At 31.5% G+C, this 11,538-nt stretch overlaps 1 non-coding gene across 1 annotated transcript; it reads right to left on the minus strand.

The window, feature by feature from the left end:
• Nucleotides 1-10,873: 10,873 nt before the first annotated feature.
• LOC126005381 (U1 spliceosomal RNA) lies at nt 10,874-11,036 on the minus strand. The gene has a single exon (XR_007494491.1). It is a non-coding gene; the product is annotated as a U1 spliceosomal RNA (small nuclear RNA).
• Nucleotides 11,037-11,538: the final 502 nt, after the last annotated feature.

The raw sequence follows: 11,538 nt of genomic DNA on the forward strand, positions 1-11,538 counted from the left end.
TATTTGTAAGAAAATGCAACATAGTTCTGTCCAAAGCTTCACAAACTATAATGAAAATCAAAAGATATTAGTATCACATGGAGGAAGGTTTTTACTAATTTGCATTCTCATTTCTATTTTACTTACCAACCTAATTAATCTGCTTAAATTACAAAGAATGACATTCAACTTTTTAAAATTAAGCACATTTATAGGAAGATAGAAGTAAAATTACTGTGGTGAAGATTTTCATGATCTCTTTCCTATTCCTTTCAGAATTCAAATATAAGCATTCACCCTGATATATGTCTAGAAATATATATATATATATATATATATATATAGTAGAAATAGTGAGTACATTGGTATCCTGGAGTTGCATTGAATCATTCTACAATGACTTATTTTAATAAAGCTGAGCATAAAAGCATCAAGCATCTTTCCTATCAAAAGACACTATTCCAATAGCCCTAGAATATTTGACCTATGGCAGAATGAATCTGTGTCTCTTACTGCTCATTTCCAACACAGAAACAGTAAGACTAAAGGGGAGGTTATGTTTTAAAATACCAGACATTACTTGATAGTATTTAAAATATGTCATGGTGGGCCTATATGGAACATTTAATATCTGTCACCCAGATGTCTAAAATTAGGATTTGCTTTGTTTGTGGGGCACACCTGACAGTTTTCAGGATTGACTCCTAGATCTGAACTCAAGGATCACTACTGACAGGGCAGAAGAGACCATATGTGGTGAAATCAATAGAACCATGTTGGCTGTGTGCAAAGCAAAAACAAAAACCTGCTGTTCCTTTATTTATTAGTCCCCTCTGAAATTATTTTACTTAAATGTATTAACCATTCTATTAAAATTGATTCAAAACTTAGCAATGATGTTGATAGTCAGAAAGATAGTGGTCGATGATTCAATATGTTGACTTTACATTTTCAGTTTATATTCCATATCAGTTTGAGTTACTTATACAAAAAGAGAAATATTCATTACAAAATCTACTTCTTTTCTGCACACTATAGTTCACTGCATTATGTATTATATGTAGCCCTCACAAACTTCAAAGATGTAATAGTCATTTTATTATGGGGTCTGGGGGAAGACCAATCTAAGTGATGATCAGGGAACTCTGTGATCTTTCTGCTACTCTTTTCTAACTGAGCTTGCAGAACAATGGTTCAGTTGTTCAGGTTCTCAAAATGTTGTGCTACTCAGGCCATGCAATGTCAGAGATTTCAGTGGAGAAAAAAATAGACACAATTTTGCTATGTATATCCTGAAATCTTGAAAGTTCTGAAAATTACACTTAACATATTTAAAATTTATACAATCCAGTTTTCCTAAAGTAATGTTTTCCAGGCAAACTCAAACTACAAAAGTTCTAGGAGATTTTGACATAGAGTGAATATCTGTCTATCTCTATTTGGGCATGTGCACATGCAAAGTGGTAAGCCCAAATATCAGCTAATTATCCCCTCAATGACTGAGTTTGGGTAGGAGAGAGTACCAAAATAAGGTACTCATCTTGCATGTGTCCAACCCATGTTTTATTCTCATCACTATCTTTGATCCCTAGAGTCTTTCCAGGAATGATGTCTGAATGTACTTAGGAGTTAGCCCTGAGTACACCAAGCATGGCCTCCAAACCAAACTAACTACATAAGCATTTTCAAAATACTGAGGTTTTTTTATTGTACAATGTTGGTTTGTTTTTATTCACTTTTGAAAACTTTAATTTTTTTGCAGGGTTACATTAGTACCTGCTAAATTATCTTAAAATGAGATAAGGGCCATTAACAGAGGAAATGAAGATATAAAGGAATTCTTTTTATTGGTCCCCAGATAGAAGGCATTAATTATAAATAGATGTCATCTTGTTCCTTATACCTTCATAGTTAATCTTAGAGTTAAGAACACTATGTAAAAAGGATTAAATGGCCTACTCAAGGATTACAAAAGGATTAAATGGGTATTAATATTCTTAGCTCCTCTTCTCAACAGAATTTTAGTAAGACCTTAGCTATTCACTTGTCAAAGATTCTTTTCATCTAAATTGCTGTTTTTAGTGAGCAAATTGTATCCTAAAAATTAACATGTGGCAACTTTATGACAAAAAAGAAAATCCCATTATTTAAGGTTCCTAAAAATAGGAGAAAGCCAAGAGAAAGTAACGTATTTACCTTGTATTCTGTCAAACCCAGTTCACTCCTAGAACTATCTGTGTTATCAAGAGCACTTCCAGGAGTGATCTCTAAGCACAAAGTTAGTAGAAAACCCTGGCTCAACTTAATGTGCTCCTTTTCCAGAAAAAAAGAGAGTGCCAGGAGATAATTCATTTGATAGAACAGATCCTTAGCATGTGTGAATCTGAGGCCCTGAGTTTGACTCCAGATGCTGGGGGGCTTTCTACAAACTACTCAATACAATGCTTATTAAAAACTAAAAAGGTGAAATTAGAAAAAAATCAGAAGTCAATATTACTTTCTTGTTGGAGCAAATTTAACATATCTTAGAGAATATATAGTTGAAAGGCTAGAGAGACAGTACAGTAGGTAGGGCAATTTCTTTATTAAGGTAGGTTTTAACCCTATAAACTAATATAGTTCACCAAGTGCCACTAGAAGTGATTTGCAAGCTCAGAGTTAGGATTTAGCCTTGAGTGCTACGAGTGTGACCCCAAAACAAAAATCTTGTACATAGGTAAATCAGATTTAATGTAAATAATTTATTTAATTTAAATAATTTATTTAATTTAAATAATGTAATTTAAATAGATTTTAGTTTGGTTCAGACACTGAAAAGATGACTATAATTAATGCTAAATTGAGAAAGCATGATGTTAATTGGTAATTTGATATATTTTATATATTTATTATAACTATTACCTAAATTAAATCACAAACTACTCAAAAATCATAGAGTGATGATCTGTCTTAATTATATGTCTATATATTTATAAACTATGCATGAATTTATATATAAACGTCTGTACCTACTTACATAAGTATCATTATATTTTATATATAACTAGACTCTACCTTCAATTGTCAATTTTAATATTACTTAATTTATACTTTAATCTGAGAAAATTAGACATATGAAAGCAGAACAAAACCAAGGAAAAGCCAATAAAAATGACCTAAGACATTATAAACACTATAAATAACCCTACTAAAATTTTGTCTAGAGATAGTCCCATTTCTAGCCCCCATATCTTATATGGCATATAAAAATGTCATAAAGATTTTTTGACTATATAAACTAAAGAATGTTAATTTTAAAGCTCTGTTAAAGACTATGATAGTCAGCTTATTCTCAAAGAATGATTCTCCATGACTCATTTACAAAGGTCTAATCTCAATTTATATAATTGCATAAGAATTGATAGGCATTCAAGAAAAATGCTTATTCCCTGAAGTGTGCAAAACAAAAAGCTACCTAAAGTTAGGACTCTTACCTGCTATACCACAAAGAAATAGTAGATGTTATCATTTTAAATCCTATGAATATGAAAATATTATGTGTAAACTATCAATATAAGGAATGGTTATTAAAAAAAAAGTAAATAAAGATTAAAACATCTTTTAGAGTATATAGCTATGTTGGGGCTGTTGTTAGTCAGTAGATACTAGGGTTGGCATGAAATTATTCTAGCACCCTGTCTAATTGCAGTTACTTTTATTGGATAGAATCTTTTATATGTTACAGTAAATTACCTCTTCAAAAGCACCATATGCTTATATATATAGAAAATACTAACTAGCATGTATTTATTTAGAAAGGATTTATCTTAGAATATTTTAATAGGATATATTTAGCAATAAAATTTAATAAGATTTTAATAATGCCTGCTTTAAGATATCTCATAAATAACATACTAAGAGACTACATTAGATGTATAATCCAAGTTTCAATGGAGTCTTCTTTATATTGTCCACCTTTCCCTATTACTAGCTTAGATAAGAATAAAGATAGGTTCTTTAGATGTTATTGCATAGAGAATATTTGAACTTTTATTTGTTGAAGAGCAAATTATCCTTTAATTTTATTTTTATTTAAAAACTTAGGCACCTTGATTTATAATATTGTTTATAATAATATTTTAGTCATACATTGTTATTATACCATAATGACCAACAGAATGCCTTGTCCCTCTGCTACTATCTCTAAGTTTCCCATGCTCCTCCAGCAAAGTAGATTTTATAGATAAATTTTTATCATTGGTTATATTTTTGTTTATATTGAGTTTATTTATCCTTTAAAGATTTAAGAGATAATTCTGTATCCAGATAACACAGAGATTTTTAGTTTTTATTTTGAACTCTATGTACAGAAGTTACCCCTGAAAGTACTTAGGGGAACTTATGCATCAACAGAGAGCAAACATAGTTTTTCACAAGCAAGGTGCATTCCATATCTACTAACCCTTCAGTAGTATGACTCTCCCCAGAGTTCTATTTTATTTAGCACAATGCCTTTCAAACTCAAAGCTCTAATCATTCTGAAATGCTTTTTTTTATATTTGAGCATTATTATATTATATCTGTATTCTAATCACTTATCTGTTCATGGACACTAGGTTTTCTTCCTATTTGTGCTTTTGTGAATGATGCTGCAATAAAGACCTTTCTGAATGTATTTGTGTCCTTGATGTCTTTGGGTTCTTAATGTATATGTATGCTAGCAAATATAAATGTTGATTTAAATGGAAGTTCAATTCTCAGATTTTTGAGTCATCTTCATATTGTTTTTATAAGACTCAGTCAAATGACATTCCTAATAGAGAATGAGGTACTTTATTCCATATAACCACCAGAATGATTTCCAATTTTTATACCTAATAATATTAATGGGTTTGCATATCTCATTGTTATGATTTGCATTTCTGATAAGTATTAAAAGCACTTAAATATGACCATTAAGTCATTTGTATATTTTTTGAATATGTGCTTACGTAGCTCTTATATTTTATGAAGTAGTTTGAGTTTTGTTATCATTAAGTTTATGAATGTTCCACAATTTTGGATACTATCTTCCTTTTTTGTTATTTTGTCTAATACTAAGTGCAAAATTTTGGAAATTAGTCTTTTATAAGACATATGGTGACTAATATTTTCTCTCAGTCAGTAGAGGGCCTATTATTCTGGCTATTACAGTTTAGATGCTTCTTAAATTAATATAACTCCATTTTTTATTTTTTGCTTTTTTTACTTGGTTAATGGTATCAGTCATTGAAAATGCTTTTAGAGCCAATATCTTAGACAGTGAGTTTTGGCTGCTTTTCTTGATAGTTTATGTTTTTGGTTAATATATTAGGTCTTTAACCATTTTGAGTTAAGTTTATAGTGCATGCCCAATATCTTTGTTAAAGTTTTCCTAGTTTTCTTTTAGGCAACAATGATTTTCTTGTTTTCCTTTCTTTCCAAAGATTAGCTTTTCATATGCCTGACAGCCTATTTCTAGAATTTTACTTCTTGTTTCATTGGTCTGAATTTTCTATATTTTTTTCTATTATCACACTTTACAATATAATTAAGGACAGAAAATTCTCTCATATTATTTTTTTTCAAGACTGCAACTCTTTGGGGAGCTTATTATACCATGTACATTTAAGCCATATTTATTCTATGGCCTTAATATATCATAAATATTTTGATGGGGACTTCATTAAATATATTTTTGGAAAAATGGCCATTTTATCTATGTTAATCCTTATCTATGAACAGAAAGATACATACAAAGAAAACTAAAAATCAATAGTAAAGATGGGATATTAGCATAGGAGGTAAGGTGCATTCACAATCACCAAGACAGGAAACACCATGAGTATTTAATAATAGAAGACTTTAGGAAGATGTAATTATAACATATACATACTAGAATATTCATTTATGAGTGAAAAATATGTAATTTGTTGTTTTGTTGTTGTGGTTAAGTTTTTTAATGCTCAAAAATTTTTATATTCTTTTGAACTAAAATGTATGGTGTTAAATGAAGTCAGCCAGAAAAAGAGGGTTCCATAATTAATGATTTATCTGACTTATGAGACCATAAATGAACATGTATAGAAATATAAAATGGTCAAAGACAAAAGAATTTGTGAACTACTTTATGAATCTGAGTTTACCCAGGTTTGGGGTTGACAGAATGCTTGATAGGGGAGGCAGAAACAGTGCTAGAAGGAAACAGATACACTTTGGAGGACTTAGTGTTGTAAATTTATAAACGTACCTCAAAACAACAGGAACAGCAATGTAAAGTGCAAGGCAAGTATTTTGTCTTACTAGATATTTACCCTGCTTCACCACAACCATGTTATATGCTCCTCTGGGAGTTCCAGGGGTCATGCCTTAGCAAGAGCTGGAGTAGCCCCAGAGCACTGCCAGCTGTGTTTCATCTACTTCCCACACAACACAAAACTAGAAAGAAAGAGACAATAAAAAATTTGAACTTTTTGATTTTTAATAATGGTCCTGCCTGGCACAACTACTCATGAGCTAATAATAGTCTTGTAGTGGAAATTAAAGTATAACCATGCATATTGGTATATGCTAATTTAGAGGCTTTAATGATAGACATCTATATAGTACAGCTTATCTTTGTAGACATTAATGAAGAAAACTCTGACATAATCAATTTTGACATACAAATAATATAGGAAATGTTTTCATTCTTATTTTTAATTTTTTTGCTCCCTAAGTCATTCATTTTCAATACTATAGTAAATTATTATAAACCCTTATCGTGTCCCTAAGGAGAATAATTCCAATATCATAATGTGTCATGGTGTATTCCCCATATCTATCAACTTTAGCTTTCCTGTTCCCAAGAAGATTATAACTATTTATGTTTATTTAATCATATAAATAAGTATATACATTATTTTTATAAGTGTGTACAGATAAATAATATACATTTATCAAGAATCTTAAGTATTAATTGGAAATTATTTATTTTTTCTACTCTGCTTATTTAGAATTTTTTTTCTCCAGAATTTTGGGCCTCACTTAAAGATTTTCCTAGTGGTTCTTGGAGGACTCTACAGTACTGGTAGTTAAGCACAATTTCCAGAATGCAATAAATGTTCTCTAAACCTTTGAATTGTATTCAAAGGCTCGAGTAAAATGCTTTAATATCCATTCATACTATATTAATTCATATAGGAATAGTTAATTTTTTAGACATAGCATATCATTTGTCTTTGAGTTAATTTCATTTTGGAACTATCTGGTTATTTGTAGCATCTCTGTGAATTTTATAAGAAATAGTTGCTAGATGGATTTGGCTTTACAACACAGATAGCACAGGTGGATAGTTTTCATCAAAATGTAACAATGTTATTGACTAGTAGCAAATAAAAATTATAAAATAGGTCATTTTTAGCAGTAGTAAATAAACTATATATATACATATAATAGGGGCCAGAGAGATAGCATGGAGGGAAGGTGTTTGTCTTGCATGCAGAAGGTCGGTGGTTCTAATCCCGGCATCCCATATGGTCCTCTGAGCCTGCCGGGGGTGATTTCTGAGCATAAAGCCAGGAATAGCCCCTGAGTGCTGCCGGGTGTGACAAAAAAAATAAACAAACAACAAAAAACATATAATATAAATATTATATAAAAGATATGGGGCTGCCGAGGTGGCACTAGAGGTAAGGTGTCTGTCTGCCTTGCAAGCGCTAGCCAAGGAAGGAATGTGGTTCCATCCCCCGGTGTCCTATGTGGTCCCCCCAAGCCAGGGGCAATTTCTGAGTGCTTAGCCAGGAGTAACCCCTGAGCATCAAATGGGTGTGACCTGAAAAACAAAACAAAGAAAAACAAAAACAAATAAATATTATATAAAAGATATTATTCTTACTTAAAGAAAAAAAACTATTTAGAAATGCTACATGTGTCTACTGTTTTACTGCTCCAATATAAAAAGGTATTCTAGCATTCATTTACAACATTCTTATTAATACTTAATACATTTTTCAAGTTTTATTTCTTGAAGATACTTTTTTAAAAAGATGCTTCTTTTTAGAAATGAAACATCACACAGTAGGTCAAGATGAAATTTGCATGTCCACAATTATTTTTATAATTTCTCTGTTAAAAATAATTTCTCTCAAAATAATAATTTCTCTGTTGATATGATTCATTTTGGAGTGGAAAAGATGCAATATCTCATGGAACTTAAAAATTCTACTTTGCCACCTTAATTATATGGAAAAAACAAGAGTTTCAACATGCAGAAATAATTTAGAACCATAAATTGTAAGCACAAACATTGGCATAGAAGCATCCACATGCTCTTCTAAAAGTTTTTATATTTGGTCCTAAGCTGACATGTAAAACAAGACCAATAACTCAAACTCAGATTATATATGCGTCTTTATTTCATTTTATTTCCTAGATACTGACTTTTTACAAATTATCTATTGCTAATAAAACTATTCTGTCTCTAAAGTTACCCAAGAATATCCTTATTTATTCTTCCATTTATTTACAAATTCTTCATAAATTAATTCAGCAAATTGAACTATAAACAAATAAAGAGTGTCAGGAGCTATGTTGGCAGTAGATATATATCATTTACCATGCAGTAACAAATTTTCTTTTCATGGAGATATTTTAATATCATTTAGCTCCTGTGAGAGACCATTTTTTCCATTCTGGACTCTACTGCACAATATACAAAAGATAAAAAGAAATCCATGATCTATAAAGGACAGTACTGCGATTTTTCTATCAAATATTTGTCTACAGAAAAAAACTAAAACTCTCATGTTGATGAACAAAGTTTGCTTTATATTAATTGCACCATAAGTTGCTCATTATTGTTACTCCGTAACTCAATAGCTTTTGTAAGAATGTTATTAAATTTCCCAATCCATCTTTCACTGATTTCTTGTAAAACTCAAGGCCATGCTACTTCATGTCATCATTACTATGAAGTACTAAAATTACAATTTTTCCTAATGTTTCTCAATGTCACTTCATAAATTTTCACTAGTCCTTCTCCAGTCATTATTATTTAGGCAACTTTTTACTCAAGAATTATATTTGGGGCCGGAGAGATAGCATGGAGGTAAAGTGTTTGCCTTGCATGCAGAAGGACGGTGATTCAAATCCTGGCATCCGATATGGTCCCCAGACCTGCCAGGAGTGATTTCTGAGTACAGAGTCAGGAGTAACCCCTGAGCACTGCCGGATGTAACCCCAAAACCAAAAAAAAAAAAAAAAGAATTAAATTATATTTATTGGGGCCAGCACAGTGGTGATAGAGGTAAGGTGTCTGCCTTGCCAGCGCTAGCCTAGGACGGACCGAGGTTCGGTCCCCCGGCGTCCTATATGGTCCCCCAAGCCAGGAGCGACTTCTGAGCGCATAGCCAGGAGTAACCCCTGAGCGTCACCGGATGTGGTCCCAAAATAAAAATAAATTGTATTTATCTAGCCAGTAAATTTCTCCTGTTATCCTTGCAAAATCTCATTACATTTTGATTATCTATGAATTTATTCAAAAGGACTCCTGCATCACCCTTGACCAAAAACATCCCAGAAAGCATCCAGGGTAAAATTCCTTTACTATCTTGGGATAAATACACAATTATGTTTCAAAACGGGTATTTTTTTTCAAATATCAGCTATTTTCCATTATCGAAATTTTAATGTAGTTAGGTTATAAATTTCAATGTCTGGGAGTTAGTTAGGTATGAAAAATAGAACTTATTAAAAAGAAAAAGGTTTACATAAGTCCTTGATTCATGGAAAATCCATTCTTTTTTTTAGAATGCATTCATTATTCTTAGGACTCAGAAATTTCAAAGCTTGATTTTCTGTTTTGTTCTATTTATGGGCATTATCTTATTATATTCCGGATAAGAGCTGACAAACAGGGTCAGAAGGAACAATATGTTTGCGGGGGAACAAACCTATATAAGCTACATTCAAAATAAGCACCATACCAGATGTGCTATCATTTTAACCTGCCAAAGTCCTGATTTATGAGATAAAGATGAAAGAAAATATATGTGGAACAGTAAATACAATACCATCTAACCTTTCTTTGAATGATGAGTCAACTCTAAAACCAAAACATTAAGAAATTTGGCTGTGGGTCTGGTGAGGTGGAAGGACCACGATGGTTCAATCCCCCTGCATCCCATATGGTCCCCCCAAGCCAGGGGCGATTTCAAAGCGCTTAGCCAGGAGTAACCCCTGAGCATCAAATGGGTGTGGCCAAAAAACAAAAAAAAAAAAGAATTTTGGCTATCAGATAAAAATAAAGAGTTGCATTGACGTAAAAGATTAGTTATCTCTAATTCTTTCTGATAACATCAAAAACTGATTATTTTTATTGTGAGATTAGAGTTATAATCAAAGTGTATGTTTTGCTCTAGAGTTATTGATAAATTATAATGAATTTTATTAAAATTTAAGTAAAACCTTTTGAGCTATAAGTGAGGATTTACAAATAGATATTCTAACCAAAGTTTTAGAAAAATCAATTAAAGAAAAAATTCCTTACAAAGGGGGGGATAATATAAAATAATGGAAATTCTTGGTTTGGAGAGTTTTAAAAGTCTACCATGCATAGATAAAGCAATTACTATGCTAAAAACCCCCATTAAATCAATTCAGAGTAAAATTACCTTGCCTTTTCTGATATTAATTGCTGTGAATATATTAAAGACATATATCCAGTAAAATAAACCATAATTAATATTTAGACTAAACATGCAAAGTTGAAAATAAACAGATATTTTAATACCAAGATTTTATATTTTGATTCTACCAATTATTTAACTGTGGAAAGTCTTTACAAATTTTATTTTTTGACAATAACTTTATTGAACTAGTTGAAATGAAAGACATCGTTTCTTTTCTTCCCCCCACCTAAGGGAGAGTACAAATGGTATCTTCTACTAACACACATATGCAGTCGAGTTTTACATATTTGGGGAAATCACAGGGGTCAGCACAACCGGTGTGCATTAGGTATGTGTCGTCCTGGAAAAACCGCCTTCCTGATCATGTTATCTCCTCTGCCAGGTTTCTTAAATGAAGAAGAAGCAAATAAAACTAATTACAAAGTCCAGGGTTTCTAGTTTACAGGAGACTTCCATGACTGTGTCCCTCTAATCGATAGAAGTGCATGAATACTCTATATTCAAATAGAATGAAACAAAGTCATAACGTTTTGGGAAAGACACATTAACAAATCTTTGATCTAGTTTCTAAGTAGGATGCCATGTTATTTTCCTCAGCCAATGCCATCACCTAATTAGGCTAGCTTGACATAGCTTAATGCAAAGGTTGCCACAAAGTTAATAAAGTATCACCATGAAACTTCAGAGTGAATATAAGACTAATAAGGAGAGAGTACTTTTTTTTAAATAACCACTACAGTGTATGAATATGTTCTCTCCATGCCAGAGTTGTTCATATATTATGGTTTCTAAAGGAGAGTACCAAAATATTTTCTGCACTATTTTTTGTGATTAAATATGTTTTGCCTAAGAGAGAAATTGTCACAGGTTGGAATATTAGAACACCAGCAGA

The sequence above is a fragment of the Suncus etruscus genome, chromosome 3 (assembly GCF_024139225.1).
Source record: "Suncus etruscus isolate mSunEtr1 chromosome 3, mSunEtr1.pri.cur, whole genome shotgun sequence".
In the NCBI taxonomy this organism is placed as follows: Eukaryota; Metazoa; Chordata; class Mammalia; order Eulipotyphla; family Soricidae; genus Suncus; species Suncus etruscus.